The sequence below is a fragment of the Protopterus annectens genome, chromosome 4.part0, assembly GCF_019279795.1.
Source record: "Protopterus annectens isolate FY-2018-M chromosome 4.part0, PAN1.0, whole genome shotgun sequence".
NCBI lineage: Eukaryota > Metazoa > Chordata > Ceratodontiformes > Protopteridae > Protopterus > Protopterus annectens.
The window spans coordinates 154,140,586-154,167,665 of record NC_056733.1 but is presented as its reverse complement, the minus strand read 5'-3'; the positions used below and the strand labels follow the sequence as shown (position 1 = coordinate 154,167,665).

At 36.2% G+C, this 27,080-nt stretch overlaps 1 protein-coding gene across 1 annotated transcript in view; it reads left to right on the top strand.

Moving 5' to 3' along the window:
* The window catches only part of DNAH9 (dynein axonemal heavy chain 9), a 3,419,770-nt gene that overhangs the window by 1,349,884 nt on the left and 2,042,806 nt on the right, over positions 1 to 27,080 (top strand). The gene's annotated exons all lie outside the window — the stretch shown is intronic.

The window sequence follows — 27,080 nt, the reverse complement described above, 5'->3', positions numbered from 1 at the left end:
TCTGTCTCTCTCTACTGTAGATATTGATTTGTACAGTTCTAAACATTCTGTGCTTTTTGAGTGTTGAAGTTTCCAAAATATGCTCAGAAAAAATGTACTTATTTGTTTACACAGAGTATGCCTAATTACAGCTCACTAAAAACCAAAGACCAGAAAATTGGAGGACCAGAACAAAATGCAGGAAAAAAATCTTTGTGTACAATATTAACTCTGCTTTTCAACCAAAAAGGACTTCTTCAGAAAAACATTTAATTCACAAAAGTAACTGTTTAAATACAGAAATCTATTCAAATTCCAAACCATTTAACATTTAATTAATTAACAATTAATTTAAAAAAAAAACTTTATTAAAACCTGGTGCAACATTTTTAAAAAACATAAGAAGAAGAAAAAAACACCATTAATAATCCAATACTGGGCTTGACATTATGTCTCCTGTCTTTCAGAAAACATTTAGTATTAATGGTTTCACTCAAACCAGGATATTCTTCAGCATTAAGCTTAATTTGCCGTAGAGTTTCTCTTTTTTCAATACTGTTTTTATAGCTCCATCCCCTTCTATCTACGGAACCTGTTCCAAGACACAAAACAAAAACTTTTTGTAATACATACTAAGCTATGTTTGTAAAGAGCATTGTCAGTATCTTTATGTTTGATGACATAAATATGCTCTCTAATTCTCTTATGAAAGCCTCGCTAGTCGTTCCAACATAAAATGCATCACAACCTGTGCACACACTAACATACACAACTCCAACACTGCTACAGTTGAATCTGCCCACACCAGTGATAGTCTTATCTGCATGTACCAACAGGAGAGGGGGGCCCTCATAAATAAACCTCCACATATTACAAAATCTACACTTATTTGTGCCACAAGTTTTTTCTGTAACTACTGACCTAATCTTAGTATTCTCATGCTGCAAAAATTTTTTTGGGGGGGAGAGGGAACGCCGATTTATTTAAGGCCATGGGGGAGAAACCATCTTTTGTTTTCAAAAGGGATACATATTTGAAAACATTCTTGCAACATGACAATACTAAGATTAGGTCACTAGTTAGTATTCATGACTTTAAACATGACCTTTAAATATGTGTGGAAATGAGACTGTATATGAAGGATACATACTTTCCCCCTGCAAATTCCACTTAATGTTTCCGCAGGTTTATGGTGGACCACCCCCACTTTCACTACTGCTTTTGATATGACCAACAGTTAATGTACTCCAAAAAGGAAAAAAGAAGGCAAGGTAGTTTCTCAAATTAATATATTTAACCATTCCAGAGCACAGGACTATTCAGTCAGATGCTTTAATGGTTGTAAACAAAGGAATCATTAGATACACAGTACTTCTATTACTGTTAACTATTTAAGGCAGCATTTCATGTTAGAGTTGTCTCAACAGTTTTCCTCAGTATGTGCCACTTGTTCCATAACCCTTTGCAAATGTGTTTGATTGGGAATGGGTAGCCAACTTTGGGGACCTACATTCCTGAGGCATTTGCTGTTCTCAGGCAGTGTGCCTGCCTATATTTATAAAGAAGATGAGAGACATTCTTTTGGCCCTGAAAACATTTAAGCAACACTTAACTTAAGGCTTCTGCCTGTTAACAACAGATAAAACCGTAGTGATATATTACCTCATTAGACAAGACAGTACTCGTTCATATTTGTTATGTAGAGAAGCCATAAGTGTCTGTATTTAGCCCGTGAGAACAGCTTCTCATTGCACATTATTCGCTTGTAGTGAAGTAAGATCTTTCTGAACATCTAACGAGTAAGCGCTCATACCTAACTCATTAATAGAGACATGCCAAACTCATTCTCTGCTTACATTATTTGATATCCAGGAATAACCGCAACCAGTCTTTACAGAATAGAACAGAATAATGAAGTCTAAAAAATTTGCTGTCTTCAAAATATGAGGGTGATAACAAGCTTTCTCTTGTAATTCTGGATTTGATTCCCTCTGACTTCATTGTTTACTGTGTGACTCTGAGTAGGTCATTAAAAGGTCATTTAATCAGATAGTGTTACTGGGTGAGTCCTGTAAAAACACTGGTCAGTTGTGTTGCATGTCTTGGGCTTGGCTAGTTAACAACTCAATACAAACTGAAGTGGCTTGATGACAGAATATGCTCATGATACGATACGCTGTAATTGAAACATTACACCGACAGGCATGATGGGGATATAAACACAGCAAACTACTAAGTGTTGTGGGATAGATATGGCGCTAATGCCGAGAAAGATGTGCTACCCACTGTATAAGGGAATGTATCGGAACAGCTGTTCAAATGAGTAAATGAGGTAGGGGAAACAAAGTCTGAGATGAATGTATCTAGTCTACAAAGATTTTATACAGACACTATCTTCAGGAAAAGAAAAAGCTAAGAAGATGTCATTGACTATCCTTGGAATACAAGAGGAAGGTGAGATACCGTTGATGGATAGTTTAATATGCCTAAGTTATCCTTAAGAAGATGGTGGAGACATTATTGCTGGGCACTTTAATATGTCTGTTATACTCCTAGAATGGAAGAGATGGAGGGGGTATTTTTGATAGATACTTTAATGTGACTATACTATCCTTAGAATGGAGGTGAAGCATGAAGTTATTATTAATACGTACTTTACATGTCCAGTCTTTCCTTAGAATGGAGGAGCTTGAAGTTTATTGTTGAAGGGCATTTTTGGTGAACAACTACCATTAACAGACTTTACTACAAGAGGAAAAAAAATTGCTGCCTAAGAGTAAGAGGGACTGAGCCCTAAACTGGAAACACTCCCTTCTCAGCTTAAATAAGCAAATAAGACTTCTTGTGAAGTCCTCTAAACCTATGAATCCAGATTAGCTTCTTCAACTAAGGACAACCATAAGGAGTTCTTTAATTACATCCACAACCTAAAAAGAAAGGCCCAGATTTGTGCCAAACTAGGAGTAAATGATACCCCATATACAGACCTTGTCGACATTGCTAACCTCTTAGCCGACAGGTTCTGTGAAAGCTTTACTCCCTTGTTCCTGTCACACTTACCCCAAGACATCCCTACCACCTGTCCTCTACCTTGTATCTGTAAAGAGAAGGTCAAAAACACAGCATCCATGGTCCCTGATAATATCCCATGCTGCATCCTACATGAGCTCAAACAAGAATTAGCAGTGCCATTAGGTACTCTAAAATCATAGTCTAAGCACTGGCTTTGTTTCAGCTGAATGGAAAAAAGGCCACCATTATCTCCTTGCACAAAGGTGGTGCTTCCACTGTCTCCGGGAACTATAGCTCTATTAACCTGACTAGCCTTATCTGTAAGGCCATGGAGAGACTCATTGTGGACCTTATCGGATATTGGTAACCTCCAACCACTTGACCCTACTCAATTTGGATTTGTCAGAGACATCATACCTATTAAACCTGGTGGACTTCTTTGAGACAGTCACCAAGGCCCTTGATGAGGGGGAACTCTTTGCATATAGCCTACCTAGACTTAGCCAAGACCTTTGCTACTATCCCACACTCTGGCATAATTGACAAACTTGCCCAGCTGGGTATTAACTAACTGGCTCACTGATAGAACCCATATAGTCAAAATAGGGGAATCCACCTCCAACAGCAGACCTGTAACCACTGATGTTCCACAGGGATCTGTCCTGGGACCTCTACTGTTTGGAATCTATTTCTCCAAAGTGCAAGCTAAAACTAAAGGTCTGTAGCTGACAAAGTTTGCTGATGACTGCAAACTGAGAGCGGTTATAGAGTCTCCAAATGATGTTGACATCCTATAAGAGGGTCTTACACAACACATGGCTGGTACCAAAGGTATGACCTTATAATCAATGCAAAAAATGTATTATCATCCCTTTTTGTAAGAATGATGTTCCTGCTAGCTATCACATCAATAACACCCTAAGTATGCACTCAGTGGTGAGAGGCCTGGGCACACAGGTTGACAGCAACCTTACCTTTGATCATCATGTCTCCACAGTGGTAAGAATGGCATTCTGTATTACTCATATCATAAGTAATGGCATTGCCTCCAGAAAAAAAAGGTTATAGCCTCCCCTGTGCTCTTCCCTCATCAGGCCAATAATTAAATATGATGCCCCTTTTGGTATGTACTTTTCTCCAAGCACCTGCAGCAATTGAAGGGACCACAAAGTTTCCTCACAATGAAAATTCAAGGACTTCAGCATCTGTCCTATGAGGATCATCTGAAATCACTGTCGGTTTATTCTATTTCATGCAGACTGCTCATAGGTGATCTCTGCCTTGCATATAAGGCAGTCTTTGAATCTACTTTATTGGAAATGCTGCATATCCATAAGTCAAATGGTACACAGGTTGCTCATTCTAATGGTCTTAACCTGGTATGTGACATTAATAGAACCTGCTGGAGGGACAGATATGTCTCCTGGAGGTTATCACATCGTTGGAACAGACTCCCACTTCATGTCAAGCACAGCATCGCACTGGCCTTCTTCAGTTATAATTTGGACGTTTGGATGAGTAACAGTAAATTCACCCCAGGGGTTCCACCTATGTCCCTCTCGGACAGGGGTGATATGTGCTTATCGTGGAAATAAGGGTAAAACTTGGCTAGGCCCTAGGGTTATTAGCCTAGTAACCCCCTATGATTTCTATATAGTTATCATATTCCTAGAATATTGGAGAATGGGATGGTTTTGTTGAGAGGTATTTTATGTATGCCTATTCTAGCCTGAGAATTTAGGAGAATGGGGTGAGATTGCTGACAGGTATTTCATGTATGCCTATTCTATCAATAGAATGTCAGGGAATGGGGTGATATTGCTGAGGGATAAATTATGTATGACTGTTTTATCCTTAGAATGGAGGAGATGGAAAAGTATTGTTCATGTGCACTAGAATGCTTGCCCTGTCCTTCTGGATATGTGTAGAAAATATTTCTTATTGCTGCTTTAATGTGTTAGTTTTATCTCTAGAAATTAGGGCACAGTGGAAGTATTGTTGAAGGGTTATTTAATATGATTGCCCTGTCCTTAGGTGGAAATGGGAGATGTATGGTTGTTGGATGATTTAATATGCCTATCCTATCCTTAGACTGGAGGAGATGGTGGTGGTGTGGTGGATGGGTAATTTAATATGACTGTCCCATCCTTGGAATGGAGGAGGTGGAAGTGGTGTAGTTGATGGGTAATTTAATATGCCTATTCTGCTCTTAAAATGGAGGGGGTGGAGGGAGTGTGGTTCATTGGTAATTTAATACATCTATCCTGTCTTTGGAGTGGAGGAAATAGAGGTGGTGTGGTCAATGACTATCCTGTCCTTAAAATGGAGGAGATATCAGTAGTATGGTTGGTGGTAATTTAATATACCTATCCTGTCCTTAGAATGAAGGAGATGGAGGTGGTGTGGTTTATGAGTAAGTTAAAATGCATTTCTGTTCTTAGAATGGAAGAGAAGGAGGTGGTGTGGTTAATGTGTTTGTGTATTTTAGTTTGCCTATCCTATCCTTCTAATGTAGTAGGTGGATATGGTCTTGTTGGGGAATTTAATATGCCTGTCTTGTCCTTAGAATGGAGGACATGAAGGTCATGTGGTTGATGGCTATTCTGTCCTTAGAATGGAAGAGAAGGAGGTTGTGTGGTTGATGGGTAATTTAATATACCTGACCTGTCTTGTCCTTAGACTGGAGGAAATAGAGATGGTTTTGTTGATGGTTGATTTACTATGACTATCCTGTCCTTAGAACAGAGAAGATGTAGGTGGTGCAGTTGATGGGTAATTAATTATGTTTATGCTTTCCTTTCCTTAGAATGGTAGAGGCTGAGATGGTGTGGTTGGTGGGTAATTTAATATGCCTGTCCTATCCTTAGAATGGAGGAGATGTAGGGGGTGCATTTGATGGGTAATTTAATATGTCAGTCCCACCCTTAGAATGGGGGAGATGTAAGGGGGTGTGGTTTATAGGTAATTTAATATGTCTATCTTGTGCTTAGAATGGAGGAGATGGAAGTGCTGTGGTTTATGGGTAATTTCATATGGCTATCCTGTCTTTAGAATGGAGAAGATGGAGGTAGTGTCTTTGACGTGCAATTTAGTATGTCAATCCTATCCTTAGAATGGTAGAGATGGAAGTGTATTGTTGATGGGTACTTTTGTATGCTTATCCTGTCCTCAGAAGTGGGTCGGCAGAGGTATTGTTGACTGTGTTTTTAATATGCTTTTAAATGAAGGAGATGAGGGTGGTGTTATTGATTGATATCTTAATATGTCTAGTATCCTATCCTTAGAATGGAAAAAGTGGGGAAGGTATTTTAGATGGTTACTTTTATATGCCTGTTTTACCCTAAGACTGGAATACACGAGGGTGGTGTTGTTGATGAGATACATTACATATGCATATTCTCTTGTTAGAATGGAAGAGAGACAATAGGTATTGTTGGTTTGTGCTTAACATGCCCTACACTTGGAGGGGAGGAGATGGATAGGTATTCTTGATGGGTACTTTATCGTGTTTATACTATCCTTATGAAGGAGGAGATGTAGGAAGTATGGTTGATGGCTACTTTAGTATGTCTATTCTATCCATAGAATGGAAGAGAAGCTTGAGGTTTTGTTGATGGGAACTTTAATATGCACATCCTGATGTTTGACTGGAAAAGAAGCATGAGGTCATTTTGATGAGTACATACTATACTGTCCTTAAAATGTAGATGTGCAAAGTGCTGTTGGTAGGTACTTTAATAAACCTAGCCTGTTCTTTAAGTGGAAGAGGTATGGAGGTATTCCTGGTGGCTACTTTCTGTATGCCTATTCCATCCTTAGAATTTCAGGACATGAAGGCTGGATTATTGATGGTGTAGTTTAATGTGCCTATCCTGTCCATAGAATAGAAGAGGTAGGGGCGTATTGTTTATAGGTACTTTAATGTGCATGTACTATGTTTAAAATGTTAAAGAAGAGGGTGGGATTATTGATGTGCAATTAAATATGTCTTGTATGACTTTTGAATTGAGTAGATGAGACATTGTTGATGGCTAGTTCAGTGCATTTTATATACCTGTTTTGTCATTATAATGGAAGTACAGCATGAAGCATTGTTGATGGCTCCTTTAATGTACCTATCATATCCTTAAAACAGAAGCAGTGGGGAGGTATTGTTGATGGGTACTTTAGTGTACCTAATTCAAAAAACAACAGACCAGCACTCAGTAGTGTAGAAAACATCCTCTATTTATTGAAACATGTCCTTCAAGGCCAAAAACAGACCGGTTTCAGCATAAAACTTCCTAAACCTTCATCAGTGTAGATAGAAAATACATTTACCATGTCATTTTATACAACATGTATTATGGAAGAACCCTACTGATTGGTTGACTATAATTGCTCATTAAGCCCAGGTGAAAATAAACCATCCAGTTTGATGATCCATTCCTTTTCTTTATTATTAAGTACATTGTGCCAACCAGATTTGTTAACCCTATCCCCAATGATTCTATCAATAATGGTAAACCTAAATTTCACTGTGGTGTGTCTCAAAGTATGTTTGTAGAGTGCATTAGTAGATTTTTTCAGTCTAATATCACTCCTATGTTCTGATATTCGTAGTCTGGTTGATCGAGAGGTTTGTCCTATATAAAACACTGAGCAGGAACATGTGGCTAGGTATATAACCCAATCCATGCCACAGTTTGCCAAAAAATTTAATATCCAAAACAGTTTCTGTGTTTTTGCTGGTGAAATGTTTGGACTTAACCATCCTTTGACAGTGTACACAATGTCCACACGGTATGTACCCATGTAAAAAATCCCCTGAGATTGTAAGCTGAAATTCAGGATTGATCAAAGGGAAAGCTTTCTTATAATGGCTAAAGTAGGACCCCAGAAATTTAGCCCTATGAAAGGAAAAGAGGCATTTGTCTTGTAAAATCTCCGATAGCCCATGGTCATCTAACAGTATGTTCTAGTTTCTCTTAACACTATCCAATAGTATATTGATGTTCCATCTGTAAGTTGTCACTAATCTAATGTTTGAATGACTGGGGCGTGGTTTGTCTTTGTAGACCAATAAATCCTTCCTATTGACTGTAGCAGCCCAATTGCTTTCTGTCAAGATAGTGCCAGTTGGATAATCTCTAGCCTTGAACCTGTTGTTAAGGTCCTGTTTAAAATCTTCATATCTATCAGGATTGGAATAAATCGGAATTGCAATTTAGGGATGTTGCGTGTAATGTATGGAGGGGAAAGCTAGAAGCATGTAGAAGGGGGGTTGCACTGTGGATATTTACAATGTACCTAAGTATCCAAGGTGTTGTCCGTATTCCTTGTGACTACCACATCCAAAAAACGATTTGTTCCTAATTGGCTGTGAATTGTATGCCCCATTTGTTGCCATTCAGGTATTCAACAAACTCCAAGTATACCTCATCAGCCCTCCAGACCATCCAACAATCATCAAGAAAATGTCTCCATATGTCAATTTCATTAAGGTATATATGTGTTGGATTATAAATAAGTTGTTCCTCTAAATAAGCAATGAAGAGGTCAGCATAAATGGGAGCAAAAGAAGCTACCATGGCCATGCCCTGGACCTGCCAATAACATTTACTCTGGTAATAAAAGGTATTCTTGGTGAGTACCTGTTCAGCAAGACAAATGAGAAAAGTATTAAACCCTAGTGGATATAATTCAGCTCGACATAGCCAGTATTCCAGAGCCCATAAATCAGCCCAATGGGGGATGTTGTTATACAGAGATGACGCATCTAGAGTACGTAGCAACTAACCTGGTTCGAATTGCATATCAGAGATGATTCGTAAAAACTTGGTTGTGTCCTGAATATGAGCCCGGACCCATTTCAAAAGAGGTTTTAGGTACTCAATCAGAATTGTAATAAGGGTTCCGTAAGGGAGCCCCGACCAGACACAACTGGTCTGCCTGGGGGGGGGGTCATGTAAATTTGTCTGTATTTTTGGTAGGAGATATAAATATTGGTGCCTGGGGTGAACCACTGTGAAATGGTGCAGCACCAAATCTGAAACAATACCCTCCTCCCTAGCTGACCGGAGAAACTGGACTATTTGGTGTTTGAATCTGGGGCCGGGATCAAGGCGCATGTGCATGTAATACCTCTCATCACTCAACGGTCTTTGGGCTTCAGCATGATATTTGTCCCAATCCATCACAACAGCAGCACCACCACCCTTGTCAGCTGGTAGAATGGCCAAATGCTTGTTATGTTGTAAATTGGATATTACCTGTTGTTTCATCTTTGAGAAATTATTGGCCATTATCCCTGTTTCACGAAAGTGGAAGTGTAGATCGTTGAGAACAGTGTTAAGAAACATGTGGACAGAGTGGTGCATAGGGGGCACAAAAGTGGATTTGCGAAATTTGAATGTGTGATCAACCTGCTCAGTAGATGGTGTATCAAAAAATAGTCTGAGATTGAGTACACAACAAAATGCCATAACATCCTGTGCCAAAGAGTCTTCAGAGACAAAGAAGCTAGGTACAAAGTTTAACCCTTTATTAAGTACTTGCAATTCAGAATGTAGTAAGGATTATAGATGAGATGTTAAGCACATTAGTAAAAGATTCTATTTTTGTGTCATGATTTTGAGTAGTGTTTCCACATTGCTGACTTTTGTGATGTTTTCTCCCCCACTGTGTGTCCTGCCCCTAAAGGGATGTCAGAATTCCTGCGTTTGGAGACCGGGGATACTGTATTGTATTGTGAATCTGTGTATGTGATGGAGGATGAATCCTCCACTGATATGCCCCAATGTGAACTCAGAGATTTTTTAAGAATGGACCTAGGTCTCTTTAGCTTATCAGGTTTGCTCCCCAAATTCCCAAATTTAACATTTGTGTGTAAACCAAAGGGTTTACCCCTCTCATAGTCACCTTTATCCCTATGAAACTTCTGCATTTTCCTGTCCTTTAATTGTAGTTCCAGGGTGAGCAATTCCTAACTCAGCTGGTTTAGGCAAGGGATATAGCATGGCTGGCCCTCAAATACTTTGGTTTCTTCACAAATTGTGGCCACCTCTGTAATGGATGGTATTGATAGAGCGATCATAATATGCGGTAAGCACATCAGCAAAGCTCATTGAAGCCTTTTGTTATGCAGAAGCCCATTGCTCAGCTAAATTATCATCTATATGTGCCATCAATGGTTGGATACGTACTCTTAACCCTCTCGGGGCAATCCCCTTGGCTTGATAAGCCTTAAAAAGTCTAAAATGCCAAATGTTGGTCCATAATTATCTCATTCTCTTAGTTAGTCTCTGAAAGACTGCTATGCATGTATTCTCATGTTTAGAAGAATCCCCTGTTTCATTTGTGGGACCCCTAGATCCAAGACCAAACACACCCAAATTGTCCCTATCTGCTGAATATCCTTTTAGGAGCTGGTTCAGATCCATTGTCCTAAATATAACAGACAACCCCAACAAACATAGGCCTAACAATACTTTAGTGTACCTGTCCTAGCCTTAAAACAGAAGAGCTGGTGAGGTATTGCTGATGGGTACTTCAGTGTACCTATCATATCCTTAAAACAGAAGAGGTGGGGAGGTAGTGTTGATGGGTACTTTAGTGTACCTATCATATCCTTAAAACAGAAGAGGTGGGGAGGTATTGTTGATGGGTATTTTAGTGTACCTATCATATCCTTAAAACAGAAGAGGTGGGGAGGTATTGTTAATGGGTACTTTATTGTGGCTATCCTGTCTTTGTAAGGGGGCGGTACTGTTGATTGGCACTTTAATGTGCCTGTCATATCCTTATAATAGAAAATGTGGTGAGTTACTGTAGATGGCTACTTCAGTGGGCCTATCTTAGCTTTATTACAAAAGAGGTGGGGAAGCATTGTTGATGCCTATTTAAAGTGCCTGCCTTAGCCTTATAACAGAGGAGATAGGAATATGCTGTTGATGAGCCTCTTAGTGTGCCTATCTTAGCCTCATATTGTTGATGGGTACTTTAATTTGCCTATCTTATAGTTAAAAACAGATGTGGAGATGTAGTGTTGATTATCATATCCTTATAACAGAAAAGGTGGCAAGTTATTGTTTACAGCAACTTCATTGTGTCAATTTTAGCCTTAAAACAAAAGAGGTGGTGAGGTACTGTGCATAGGCACTTTAATGTGCCTATATTATCCTTGTAACAGAAGAGATAGGGAGGTATTGTTGAGTGTACTTCAGTATACCAGCCTTGTCCTTATAACAAAAAAAAGAAAAAAAAAAAAAAAGCTAATCACCCTTGACATGCGCATCCCACCCCTATTCCCCAGTAAGGAAACCTCCGTAAAAAACTTCTCTAAAGCCAACTTCATACTATTCAAGTCAGAAATGACAAACTTCATGACACCCATGCAGATGGGAACTGAAAGTTCGACTGCTGAATTCTGCTCTAGGGAACTGTATGAGCACATCCACTCATGCATGAATCGTGCCATCCCCAATAGAACCAAGACACTCTCCTCCAGAACAAGGAACCCAATCTGGCGGTCCCTTGCCATAAACAAACTTTACAACAAAAGGAAGAAACTGTTGCAGAAAAGAGGAAAATCCCATGATGCAAAAAACTCCCTTACCAGCCTCAGTAAGAAGCTGATATCCCTCATACAATCCTCCAAAGCTAGTTATGAAAATAAAATTGCCAAAGATTTCAAGGACAACCACAAGGCATTCTATAGCTATGTCAAGAGTCTAAATGGCAATGCTCAGATCTGCTCTGAGCTGCAACAGAATGGCATTAAATATACTGATCCCAAGGATATTGCCAATATCCTGGCAGATCGATTCAGTGCAAATATCATTCCCCCTCACCCCCTAAAGGACCCATCTCAATACCGAAAGATTGCCAAATTCCGGTAATTGCCACACAGGTAAAAAAACGCACTCTCCAAAGCTAAGAATACAGCATCCATGGGACCAGATGACGTCCCAGGTTGTGTACTACATGAACTACAAAATGAACTGGCACCTCACCTAAGTGTCATGTTTAATCATAGCCTCACCTCAGGCTTTGTGCCCACTGAGTGGCGCACAGCTACAGTTATCCCACTCCACAAGGGGGGGATCCACCTTGGATCCTGGGAACTGCTGCCCCATCAGTCTGACAAGCCTGATCTGCAAGGCTATGGAACTTATTATCATGGAACTTATAAACAAAGACATTGGCAACCTTCAAACACTGGACCCCACGCAGTTTGGGTTTGTGAAGGGCCAATCTTGTCTCCTGAACCTGATTGACTTCTTTGAATCAGTCTCCAGAGCTGTGGACAAGGGTAAGGTGGTCCACACAGCCTATCCGGACCTCACCAAGGCCTTCGACACCATCTCCCACTCTGGAATCATAGATAAACTTATTAAGCTGGGCATTAATCCCTACATCACTCGATGGGTTGCCAACTGGCTTACTGACAGAACCCACACCGTAAAAGTAGCTGACTTCAAATCCAGCTCCAGATAAGTGACAAGTGGAGTACCTCCAGATTCAGTCTTGGAACCGCTCTTGTTTGGCATCTACTTCTCTGAAGTACAGGCCAACACTAAGGGACACTGGCTAACAAAGTTTGCAGATGACTGCAAACTGAGAGCCATTATTGAATCCCCAAATTATGTGGATATTCTACAAAAGGGCCTTACAGAAACAGATGCTTGGTGCCAGAGCCATGGGCTCAAGCTCAATGCCAAGAAATGTATATTATCCCCTTTGGGAAAAAACCTGTACCAGTGAATTACCACATAGGTGGCAGTACACTAAACACCGAAAGTGTGATAAGAGACTTAGGGACATAGATGGACAGTGGTCTCACCTTCGATAACCACATCATCACAACAGTCAGGAAATCTTTCTCCATGGCACACCTCATTACTAAGGGCTTTTCATTCAGGAAAAGGGAGGTCATTGTCCCACTGTACTCATCCCTCATTAGACCCATTATAGAATACAATGCCCCATTTGGTATGTACCTCTCAAGACATCTGCAACAACTGGAAAGGCTGCAGAAATACCTCACTAAAAGAATCACAGGCCTAAAACAGATGCCCTATGCTGACCATCTAAAAAAAACTCCACCTATACTCTGTCACATATCGTCTACTCAGAGGCGATCTCTGCTTAACATACAAGGCCATGTCAAACTCAGAGCTGTTGGACATGCTACACTTATGCTACACTTAAGGAAATCCCAATCCCTGAGAGACACACTCCAAGGATCTAAACCTTGTCATCACAATGAATAAAACATGCTGGAGGGATAGGTTCCTGACCCAGAGACTCCCCAGACTCTGGAATAGACTGCCCATACATGTCAAGCAGAGTGTCTCTTTGGTCCTCTTCAAAAGGAACCTTGATGATTGGATGGGAGATAGGAAATTCACCTTGAGGATCATGTCAGTTGCCCTGCTAGATAGGGGTCCAGGGAAGTAAATACTGTGGGAAGAAATAGCCAAGGAATTGTTATGGCTAGGCTTGTATAGGCCCTAGGGCCGACAGCCTAGTACCAACCTATGACCGTGTTTTACCCTTGTAACAGAAGAGGTTGGGAGGTATTTCTGATGGTACTTTAATGTGCCTGTCTTATCCTTAGAATGTAAGAGCAGCATAAAGTAGTGCTGGCATGCCTGTCATATCATTTTAACCAATGAAGTGAGAGGGTGTTGTTGATGGGCACTTTAATGTACCTGTCTTATCCTTATAACACAAGAGGTGAGGGGGTGTTGTTGAGGGTGCATTTATATGCCAGATGCTGATTGTAGCACTATGTATGTAGCACAACCACACCAGAGAGCCAGGATCATTACCAAAGCCCTGGAAAGAGCAAGCCTCTGGCAGCTAGCACCACATAAGAATATTCTTAAAAAACACTTCACCTTATCTTAACAAATAAGGATCTTGGTGGTAGGCCAATGCCACTTAGTCAGAAATGGTGGTTCTGGACTTTGAAGCAAGACTTTGACAAAAGTAGGCAGTATATCTAGGACACTATAGCAAGTCAGAATTATTGTGATGAAGTGGAATGGGGAAGCATTAGGGCTGTCCTCACAGAAATAAGATCTCTTTGTGTGGGACAAATGTGTAAATCAAACAGAAGAAAGAAAAATTATCATTCTTAAACAAGATGGCAGCAGACATTAGAAAAAAGTCGCAGTATTTAGAAAATAATTGTTTGGGTGAAACAAAAAAAATTGCGACTAACATTTCATAATGAGGTTGTGTCAAAGGCTAGGGAAATAGCATTTAAGAAATATAAGATCATTTTACAAGAGGTGGACAGAGTGAAACAGCACAAAAAGCATGATGAGGACAAGACAGCTAATAAAACAATGCCTCAAGCTTATGAAAGGATGGCGAGTTTGGGCAGGAAGGATGATAAAACTTTGCAGTTGTAGATAGGAGTAGAACAAAGCACAAAGAGATGGAAAATAAGTAAGACCAATGTGTGACAGAAAGCAGCAGTAAAAAGGTAGGGCTTCTTAAATACATACATTCTGAAAACTCTAAAAACTAGTACACAGGGCAGTGAGGCCTGAAAAGATTCACCATAGAATATTTTAAGGACTGTGGCAGACTTGGTAATGTCACTATGTTTTTTTCTAAGAATGGCTACCAAATATTAGAAGAGGACAGATGTATTCCATATTTATGAGAGTTGGGGTGAATCAAGTGCTATAAACTTATGTTACCCTGACATGATTTTTTAGGATAATAGAATAATGTAGTCCAATCCAAAAGAATGGATTTTAAATGAAGTGTTGATCCTCCAAATTGCTTGTGAGTTGATAGCTGTTTATATCTCTATATATAATGTGTGTGTGTGTGTGTGTGTGTAGATATATATATATATATATATATATATATCTATATATGGGTCTACTGTAAAAGTTTGAAAATACACTTCTTCAAACTCACACAGTAGATTCTGCGTTACCCGAAAGTGCACTTAATCGAAAGTGCGTTTTTGCGAAACCTGCTTCAGCAAATGGGCTACTACTAATGTTTAGTGCAGTAGCTAGTAGGGCTATCCCCTTACCATGACCCGCGCCCTAACCCTAAGGTCCGTGACTACCGCACCACAGTGAAGGATAGCCTATCCTCCACTGTGGTGCAGTAGTCATGGACCTTATGGTTACGGCATGGGTCCTTCACTGTGGTGTGATCAGTTCGTAGAAGCTGAGTTCGCGAAAATGCACTTTTGAATAAGTGCACTTTCGCATAACTGAGCGGTCTACTGCTCATTTTCAAATACATGGTATTCGATGAAAAGCAGCAGACCTATATATATATATATATATATATATATATAGGTTTACTATCAAATGTTTGAAAGGCCAGTAGTTGAAAGTATCATAATAACATACCTGAATAACATATATGTGAAAATTCTTTATTCAACTGTCATAAACACCCATTCAGAATGTCGAAACTACAATGCAATTCGAATAAGTGAACTTGAGCACTTCATTGTCATCGCTGAAAGCCCAAATCACCAAAAACTCAATTTGCCAAATTTAATTTCATCCGAACATAGTAGTGGCAGTGTATATGCACTTTTCCCCACTGTAGTGTGATCCTGGAGTTAGAATATATAATTGGGGTGGTGGGGGGCACAACCCCCGACATTTGGTGGTGTGGGGGGCATAGCTGCTCACCTAGCAAGTACACAGAGTGGGATATCAAATCAAATTTATATTATACATTTGTGTGCCATACCATTTTGTAAGGGTGTCCCTTTCTTAAGTATCCCATGGAGATCAGTGGAGTGCATGATGGTAATATTTTGTTTAGAAAATGCGATGACAATTACAGTTTGAATATGCAAAGTGGATGTATCCTAAAGAAATGAGAAACATGAGAATCAATTTTAATGGAAATAGTGGTAACTGAATAAAGCAACTTTCTTGGAGAAGATACTAGGGTTAAAATAGTGGAAGTCAGAATCCATACAAAATATATCAATAACTTCTTACACAGGGTATGAAAAATAAGATGTTACTTAACTAATATTTGTAGAGCATCTATAATGTAAGAAAAATGGTTAGAGTAGGTGGTCTTGTAAGATTATTATTTGCTGTCACAGTGTCTTGGTTCAAAAGCCCATAAGGCAAACCTCTATACAATCCAATATGTTAATCATAGGTAAGTCCATAGTGATACACACAAATGTGCCACTTGCCATTTTGTGCCAAGAGAAGGCCATGATCATTTGCCTGTCAGACCCCAGAATTCTCAACATCATGCAAGCACTCAAGCTCTTTCACCAGAAGTACACATATGACAGTCATAGTAAATGTGGGTGTAAATAACTTGAAATGTACTTCCCTTGACTATATGAAGTGAGACATGATGAAGCCCAGGGAATATGTGTCTGAGGCTGTCACGATACTAGCCTCAAGCAGCATTCTACCATCACAAAAATTATGCCAGAATACAAACTAAAGATTATTATTTCAGTAACTGACTTAGTTGGTGTCATTCAAAGAGAGTAAAGTGCATATATATCAGCCTGGGAAGAGATGGTACAGTCCCAACTGCTTTGCCAAGGATGGTCTACACCCCTTCCCATAAGGCTTTCATATATTAGCTAAATCCTTTCTGACCACCATAGTACCTTTTTAGGGAATGCCAATCTTCTGAAATTTCTAACATAACTAAACAGAATCCAGATGATATTAAAGTACTGCTGCATAATTTAGAAGTCTTAACAAAAAATATACTCTTTTACAAGTACTCCTTGCCCTGATTAACATAGATAATCTGAGTTGCAACAAAGACCTGGTTCAAGACCTCTGAAAGCACTCCAGCAGGGTTTCAATGCCTATCACATGTTCAGGCCCACTGCATTAGACAAAGGTACTAAAAGTGGCGGTGTCTCCATATTGTTAACATACTACTTCTCCAAACTCAATGCACAAGGTAATGACCTTGAACTCTTCCATGTCCAACTTACTGTTAACAAAACCCTTCATCATATTATAGCTAACTGTATGAATCCCCCTGCGTTCCCCTCAACCCATACTTCCTACCTAGCTAGTATGGAGTTCCTATGTTTTAAATTAAACACCGTTCTAGGAGGAGACAATAACTACCCATTTATAAACTGGTAGACTTGTGTAGCCTCAAACATATATGCCCAGAGATTTCTGATTTTCATCAACAGAAATTGTCTGAAACAGTTGGTCCACACCCAAACGTGGGAAAGCTAAATCTTAGACTTGGTTCTTACCAGTATGAGGCATCTTTGCACCGCACATTTTTTAACTTCTCCCTAGTCAGATCAGACCAGAAGTCAAATTGCATTTACCATAACACTGAAGCCTGAAGCATTTTCCAATGCCTTGTTATTCAGATATTATGTAAAGGCTAATCTTCTAAAACTGAGTGATGACCTGGCTAAATTCCAAAGCCTCTTCCATCTTGATTACCCTACTGCTTATGCAGAATCCTTCATAGCCAAATTTTATGCACATATCACTCTTAGAAATAGATACTATTACCAAATTCAAAAATAAGCCTCTTTGGTGGAACCCAAAAATATACAGGCTTAATAATAATAATAATAATAATAATAATAATAATAATAATAATAATAATAAACTAATTGAATGCAAAAATAAATCTAATTCACAAGATGCCAAAACCATTTTTGCTAAACAAACAAGGAACTCTAGACCTGATCAAATCAACCAAACCCAGATATGAGGTAAAAATAGATGCACAGGCAAAGGGTAACCACAAAGACTTCTTTAATTAATGTTAAAAATCTCATAATCAGTGCACTATATAGAGTAATAGTAAATTATATCACATGCTTAAACTAGTGGACAAATTTAGCTCAAACTTCACACACTCCTCCTCCTGCTAATATTTATTCATCCATCCATCCATCCTTTGTCGACTTAGTGTCACTAGGTTAGTAGCCTCTTTTCAGAGGGACCCAAGGTGGTATCTATACTATTAGGGACCTTCCCCCAACTCTTGGTAGACGGGGAAGGATTTGTGTGTTACACATCCTGACTTCCTGTTTCCTGTCCAGGTACAGAGGTGGCCAGGAGGAACAGGAAGAAAATGTCTGATTCAGCTTTGGCTGAAAATGAAGTGAAGGTTGATGAATGTGTAGTTGAAATGGTAGAATCGGTACCAGAAGTTTTTTTCTGATGCTATAGCTGAAGAAAAAACAGAGATATTAGAAGAAAAGGGAGATTGTAGGTGTAAAAGAGATGGATTCAGAGGAAAACATTCCGAGGAGATTGAAGGAGTGACAGTTACTTCTGAGAAATGCATAATTACAACTCTCCAATTGGGAGGGTTTCGGGATGATTATTTGGAAGAAATTTTAAACCAAAGTGAACCAGAAAGTGAAGCAGCAATTTCATGGAGTAACATAATGTAGAAAATAGAAGAAGAAAACAGAGAAGAAAACACTGTGCCAGAAAAAGTTCAAGAATAAATCCAATAAAACAAACCAAACTGTTGAAAAACACACAACGAAATGGCTTTGCAGTCAGGAAACAAGTTTGAACAAAATTATATCTTTATAAACCTTTAATGTGAGCGCTTTCGTCAGAGACAATGCTCTGACTTCTTCAGACAACCAAGTACACTGAAAACAAGTCTTAAATAATAGACTCAATTATCTAATTAACTCATTTAAAACTTATTTAAAGATACAGAATTTACTTTAGCTAAAAACATTTGTTAAAAATATATGTATATATTAAAAGACTTTTGTAAGCCGTATATGATTATTTAAATCAAAGACTTATACTTGTCATTACTTAAATGCACATTGATTACATACATAGATAAAATAAATAATGTATTAATATAATAAAATAAAATACAATAAAAATACATGGATGCTATCTTGCAAGTGCTTTCAACTTATTAAAACAGCGTATATACGAACATCAGTATAGTATCAACAAAAAAAGCACTACAAATGCATTGGCTAGGCATACTATGGAAAATCCAACACATACATTTCAATTCATAGTGTTGGAACAAATAATACAGGACTGGAGAGGTGGCCCATAGGAACTTAGATTAGAAGAAAAGGAGCTTATGTGGCAGATTTGGACTGCAGCATATGTCCCGCCAGGGCTGAATTGAATACACATTTCTAAAATGCATACTAAAGTTGAAAGCACTTGCAAGATAGCATCCATGTATTTTTATTGTATTTTATTTTATTTTATTATATTAATACATTATTTATTTTATCTATGTATGTAATCAATGTGCATTTAAGTAATGACAAGTATAAGTCTTTGATTTAAATAATCATATACGGCTTACAAAAGTCTTTTAATATATACATATATTTTTAACAAATGTTTTTAGCTAAAGTAAATTCTGTATCTTTAAATAAGTTTTAAATGAGTTAATTAGATAATTGGGTATATTTAAGACTTGTTTTCTGTGTACTTGGTTGTCTGAAGAAGTCAGAGCATTGTCTCTGACGAAAGCACTCACATTAAAAGTTTATAAAGATATAATTTTGTTCTAACTTGTTTCCTGACTGCAAAGCCATTTTGTTGTGAGAAAAAGTTCAAGAGACAAAAACTTATGCACAAACTGTGGGAGAAGGAGCAAAGAAGAAATAAAAGTAAAAAGAAGTATACTGGATGTGTGAGCTGTAAAAAAGAAGAAAGATTGGACAGGTATAAGGTTTGGGACTCAGCACCTCTGGGTGTTAAAGCAAAAGAGGTAAGAGCATTCTTTTTATTTAATAGGCAGACTTTTTGTGACTTATTTGAGACTGGGCAGGCCATGGAAAAGTTTTTGGGTGCATACAAACAAAAGAAAAATATTTATTCGTGGTCAGAATATGTTGTGCAAGCTTTTTACAGACAAAGAAAAAACAAAGAAAAAAAGAATAATGATCCAGTTTAGAAATGAAGTTGAAGGAAAAGAACTGAAAGAACATTTGTTAACTGTATGTAAAAAAGTAATGGATAGTGCAAAAATATATGATGAAAGAGGACTATGGACTGCGGGATGGGAATGTGGAGCAATACTGCAAATGGAAAATGATAATGTTATGCACGTACCTAGTAGTATTGATGTTCATGGGAATAGAGGGTTTGTGAAATACAGGGGTCAACTAAAAGCCTGTTAGTTTTGTGGAAAAAAATGATAATTTAATCAATGCATGTGATAAAAGAAGGCTATTTATTTGGTGAAACAGGGCATAATGCAAAAAATTTGATTTAAAGTGCAAAGAAATTTGGCAATACTGGTCATTCATGGCTAAAATGTGAAATGAATGTGCAAGAAAATGAAAATGAAGTTGTACAGGATAAACAGAATGTGTTCTACAAGAAAATGTACAAAAAGATGTAACTAATAAAGAGGTTGTACATGAAGTTAAAGAAAGTAGCAAGGAAAAAGAAACAGAGGAGACAAGTGAGGAAGAAACTGATTGGTGCACAGTAAGAAATAAAAATAAGTCAATAGGGAAAAGAGTTAAAGAAAGGAAAATAAAAAAATAAAACAATGCTTATTGAAAATAAAGGAAAGGGATAAACATTTTATTATACTAACTGTTTTTAAAAGTTGAAAATAGCTTTAAATGTGAACAGTATGAAAAAGCTTAAAAGGAGAATAGGTATAATACAATGGTGTGCTGCAGTAGATGCACATATTATTGTTTTAGAAGATATCAGATTATTAACAGAGGAAGAAAGAACACAAACTGAAAAACTTTGGAATGGTGTGGTAGTCTGGAACATGGGGAAAGAAACATTTTTGGGCATATGTATATTGTGTCAAGAAAGTATTAAAATATTACATGTAACCATAGTGGAACTAGGCTGAAGTATGGTAATAGATGTGAGATGAAAAAATGTGTATAGAATTATAGCTTTATATGCATATGTAACAAAAAAGAGAGAGAAATTATGTTTAAAAATATTCTTAAATATGTTTGTGTAAATATGGACATTATAGTGGTAGGTGATTTTAATTGTAATTTAAGGAAAAATAAGAGCAATTGTGATGTTAAAATGACTAAAGAAATTGAGAAGTAGAAAGTTAACTGTATGGGAAAATAACCACTGGACCTATAAAAGGAATGAAATTAGGACAGTATTTTTTAATATCTGATAGTTTAAAAGTCATACAAAAAGGAATTAAATATGCTGGATCTTCAGATCATGTGGCAATATGACTTAAAGTACAGGAAAATGAAGAATGTATGAGAATAGGAAAATGACTAAAGAGAATTAAAGAAAATGAATTAGATTTAGAAGAGAAAAAAGAACTTGTGGAATTATGGAAAAATCATACGACTATGAAGGAGTATTATGAGAATGGGACTGTTTGGTAGCTTAATTTTAAGGAAAAATATAAAAAGTATTTTAAGAATGTATAAGAAAGAAAAAGAGAGAGAGAAAATATTTAGTCAAGAAATATTTACAGACTTATTAGAGTAGAAAAATTATTTTATGAAAAGGAAAGAGAAATATATAAAATGAATCAAATTAAAATTAACTTATTATATAAGCAAAAATATTGTTTCCAAGGAGAGAAAGAATAGGTAGCACACTATTTGACTAAATTAATAAAAGAAGGAAAAATAAGAGAATTAAAAAATAAGGAAGGTAAGCAAATAAGACAGCAAGAAGGAATATACCAAAATAATTAAAGAATATATATCGGAATTATTTGTTAAGAGATGAAAACAGAACAAATTTATAAAGGTGAAAAATTAAATAAGGAAGATGAGTATTTAGAACAAAAAAATAACCATGAAAGAAATGAATGAAATTCTAAAAGCTATTAACGTGAATTATGCAATAGGACTTGATGAAATTGAATATGGTATGTATTAAGAAATGAAAGAGTGGCAAAAAATAATTTTTATAGAAGTTATGAATGAATGGTTAGAAACTGGAATTAAAGAGAGGTATGTACAAGAGTTATAAAATGTATATTTAAAAATGGAAATAAAGAGGCAATAAACTGGAGACCTGTAACATTGGATAATACAGATTATACATTTTTATGAGAATAATAACAAAAAGGTTACAGAAAAACTGGATAGAATATATGACAAAAATGTATTTGGAAGAAAAGGAAAAGGAATTCAAGAGTTATGGATAAGAGAAATGATTGATGGTGTAATGAATAAAAATGTAGAAATGAAGGTTATGATAGGGGATAGAAGTAAAGATTATGGTAATATTCAGTATAAATCTCTATGGGGAATTTTGGAGGCATATAATAAAATAATATTTAAGTAATAAAATCTGTTTATGAAATGAATTATATGAAACTAAATGTAAATGGCTGGATTGGGGAAGAAAGAAAAATAGATTGTGGAATAATGCAGGGCTGCCCAGCTATTAGTGTAATTTTCTCATTAGTTATGACTGTAGTAGTGAAGGAAATTAATAACATTTACAAAATGATGATAGAAATACAATTGGCAATAATGTATAATTATGCAGATGATATATTAATTGTTAAAAATAAAGTATGGATGGCAAAAGTAAATTAAAAAGTATAAATTAAAAAAAAAATGTTTAAGTATAAATAAGGAGAAAAGTAAAGGATTTGGTTTTGAAGGTATGATAGTTGTTGAGTTCAATGAAAAATAGATATATTAGGAATAACATTTGGAAGGAATGAATACAGACAATGGGAGAATGTACTCAAAGAAATAAAGGCTATGACTAATTTTTGGAAATCATATAGATTTTCATATAGAAAAAGTCAGACTTGTTGAACACCACGGTAATAGGAAAATTGCTTATGTTGCTAACATATATATGATTTCTATTACGTATGAAAAGGAATTAAGGATGATTATGTTCTCTTTTATATGGGGCTCTAGACTGAATCCAGTCAAAAGAGGGATTCTGTATATGAAAGAAGAACAAGGAGGTTTGGGTTTAATAAGCCCAATAGTACATGCAACATCTTTAATTTTATATAAGGTATTAAAAGGAATTATGAAGAAAATAAAAACTTGATAGAAATGATACTATATTATAAACAGAATTGTAGGAAGGAATGGAAGGAAGGAATAGAAGTTAAAAAATGTGGGAAGGAATGGAAGAAAGGGATAGAAGTTAAAAAATGAAGTAAAGCATTTTGAATGAAGAAATGAAAAAGTACCAAAACAAAAGTGTGTTATGGATAATAAAAAATAATACATGTGAGAAACATAGAAAGGAATGGTACTTAAGTATTATGAAAGCATTTTATTGTAGTGATCCATAATGATGAGATATAATTATAAAAAGATTAAATAATGCAATGACTTTTTATGGAGATTGTCTGTTAGAAAATTACCAGTTAAGGCAAATATGCCATACAGAAAAAAACAAAATAGAATATGTAATAAATATGGAGAGTTTGAGAATACTGAACATTTGCTTTTGAAATGTGAAAGAGTTAATAATTTTGTGGAAAGAAATATGTAAAGATAATAGGGTGAAAAGTTTGTTAAAACTGGAATAAATAAATATGGGCATAATATAATTTAGTTATGGTGCATGTAAACAGGAAGAAGTGAAGAACATGGGCAGAGTAATATTTTATGCTTCATGCACTACATGGAACAAGAGACTAAATGAAATTAAATGCAATGGCAAATGGACTTTGACAAAGATTCTGGAAAAAATAATGTTTTGGTTGTGGATAAAAGAGTGGGAGGATGCTTAAATTGAAGTTTATGATGTATGGAGATTTGTAAATAGATGTAAATAATGTAAATATGTAAATATGTAATGTATGTATCAATAAAAAAACCCTACTCTTTCATATGAGCGTACAGGGACACTATTCAATGCGGTGCTTTCTGACATCCATTCTGGGCACATGGGCGACTCAGAGAAGCAGGAAGCATGGACAAGAGAGAAGTTGTTGTTGGAGGTGTTGGCGAAAAAAGGTGCTATTCAGGCAGTATTAGAAGCTAACTTAATGGAGAATGGGTCTGAGGGTATACAAAGTAAAGAAAATGGTGAGAGGTTAAAAAAACAGGAGAAGTGAGTAAGAGGCAAGAAGAGGAAGATGGAGTAGAGATGGTCTATTCTGAAGAGATGTTTCAAAGTAATCTTTTTTGTTACTGATATTACAGCAGCTGAGTATATTGTTAGAACCCTCCAATCAGGATGGTTGCAGGATGCTTATCTAACAGAATTAATAGATCAGAGTGAGCCAGAGAGTGAAAAAGCAGCATCATGGGGAGAAATAATGGACAGGATTCAGGAGAATGAAAACCAGAAGAAAAGAAAGAGGAAAATAAGTCATATGAGTAAACAGGAGTAAAGGAAGGAGAGAAGTGAAAAAGGCAGAAATCAAAAGAAAATATTAGGTGAGAATAAGTAATAAAAATGAAATGGAACTTGACAGGTGTGAGATATGGGACAGCATCATTGCACCACTGGATATTAAACCAAGGGAGGTAAGAACTTTCATTTGTATTAATAGAGAGACAGTTTGTGATATTATTTGAGGAGGCACAATACATGGAAAAATTCCTAGAACAATAAAATAAAAAATACACTAACCCTTGGAACTTGTATGTAGTCCAGGCATTCAATAGAGAAGCTAAGAAAAAAAAGTATTTATACAATTTCAAACTGAAATAAATAATTTAAAAGACTATTTTAAAACTGTAGAGATATTACGCATGTTACAGAAATATATGACAACAGAGGTTTATGGACTGGAGGATGGGAGTATGGTGTAATATTGAGAATTCAAAATGATAAAATTGTACATATACTGAATATAATCAATGTAGAGGGGAGTGAGGGGGGATAGTGAGGTATTGGGGACAACCAAAAACATGTTTTCTATGTGGTAAAGACGATCATTTAATTAATAACTGTGATGAAAGAAAATGTTTTATATGTTGCAAAGTTGTTTATGAAGCAAAGAAATGTGAGCAAAAATGTATAAAATGTGAAAAAAATAGGATACTCATGGATAGACTGTAAAGCTCTAGAAAATGTTACATTAGATACTATAGAGGAGATTCAAAAAAAAAGAACAAGAAAGATGTAAGAATGGATGTGAGATAAGATATAAATGAAGCAAAAGGAGAGGAGGAGGAAATTAGCACTCAGTTGATGAAAGTTAAGATAAATGGGTAAGAGTGAGAAGTAAAAAAAGCTCTATAGGAAAAAGAGTGAAGGACTGAAAGTGTTAGTTTAAAATGCAGCTATTAGGGAAAATAAGAAAGGAAAAGGAAAAAGTGCACAATAAAAGTCTTTCTTTATATTGAGACTCCTAGCCATTAATGTTAACAGTGTAAAGAACATTCAATGCAGGCTAGGAGTATTGTAGTGGTGTAAAGTATTAGACATGGATATTATAGCATCAAGAGATTAGAATAACAACAAAAGAAGAAAGAATACAAATGAATGGATTATGGAAAGGTAAGGTAATATGGAACTTAGGTAGTGAAAAATATCCAGGCATAGTTATCTTATTTAAGGAATGAATAGAAATTTTGGACTGCACAATAGTTATGATTGGAAGAACAGTAATATTATATATAACATTTAAGAATAACATTTATGAAGTGATTACACTCTGTGCATACACCTTACAAAAGCAGAGAGAAATAATGCTTAGGAAAATGCTGGATTATGTGAGTGTGACTATGCAAGTAATAGCAATGGGAGACTTTAATTGTGATTTAAGACACAGATGGAAGCAAGGGGCAGATGTTAGTTATCTTAGACATGATTAAAAACAGTAAGATGCATTTATGGGAAAATGGACATATAAAAAGTAATTTAAGAACTGAAATTGATTATTTTATAGTTTGAGAGCTTAAGCATATTACATTGTGGGTGTTAAATTACAGAATTTTCAGATCATATAGCTATATGGATAGAGATTCAAGAGAAAATAGGTTACAGAAAAATAGAAGAATAAAAAGGATTAATGCATCAGAACTGAATGAGTATATAAAGGATATAATGCAACATTTATGGCAAGATCATATAAATATGAGAGAATTTTACAAAGATTGGACAAGTTGGTGGATTATTTTAAAAGAAAAATATAGAAAAGAAGTACTAGAATGGAAAAGGATAAAAAGATTACAAGATGGTGATAAATGAAAGGAAATTAGTAAACACGTCTTTAAAAATATAACAGATAATAGAGAAGAGTTTGTAGAAAAAGAGACAATGTATGAAATGAATCAAGAAAAAAATTAAAAAAGTTATTCAAGCAAAGATATTTTATACAAGGGAGAATAGAAGTAGCACCTTATTTAAATAAGATGGTCAAAGAAAAAAATAACAGTAATATGAGAACTGAAAAATGAAAAAGGTCATATAGTGGATACAAAGAGAGGTTATAAAAATAGTTAAAAACATATATTGAATACCTTTTCTACGTATGACACTATAAGAAAAAAATAAATGGGAGTTGCACAAACTAACTGAAAAAGATAAGAGAATTGAAGAAAATATTACAATGGCAGAACAATGTGCTAAAAACAGTAAATGTAGAAGCAGCTACAGGTTTAGATGGACTTTGAGTGTTTAATGCATAAAGATATGCAAGAATGGCAAAATAATGTTTTAAAAGTGCTGAATGAAGGGTTTGAAAAAGGTGTAAATGATGAAAAAATATGCATAGGTGTAATGAAATTTATATGTAAAAGGTAGAAAGAACAGATATAAAAAACTGGAGACCATTCGTATTAAATAATGGTGATTATAAGGTTTTGATGAAAATAGAGAAAAGAATAGTAGGTAAAGCAAATAAACAGTTATTTGAAACGGTCTTTGAAACAAAAGAGAAAGGAAGTCAAGAACCTATGTTAATAAGATAGTTGGTAGATGACATAATAAATAGGAAAATGGAACTAAAAGTACTAGCAGGGGATGTGATTAAATTAAACACAAATCACAATGGGAGATTTTGAAATAATATAAGCAAAAAAATACACGTTTTGAAATTAGTGTGCAGTAAAAACAAAGTAAGGTTAGTGTCTGATGGATGGTTAAGCAAAGTAATAGAAATGGAGAGTGATATTAAGCAAGGATGTCTGACAAGTAGCATTTTATTTGTATTAGTTATGAATGCAGTGATTACCAAGATAA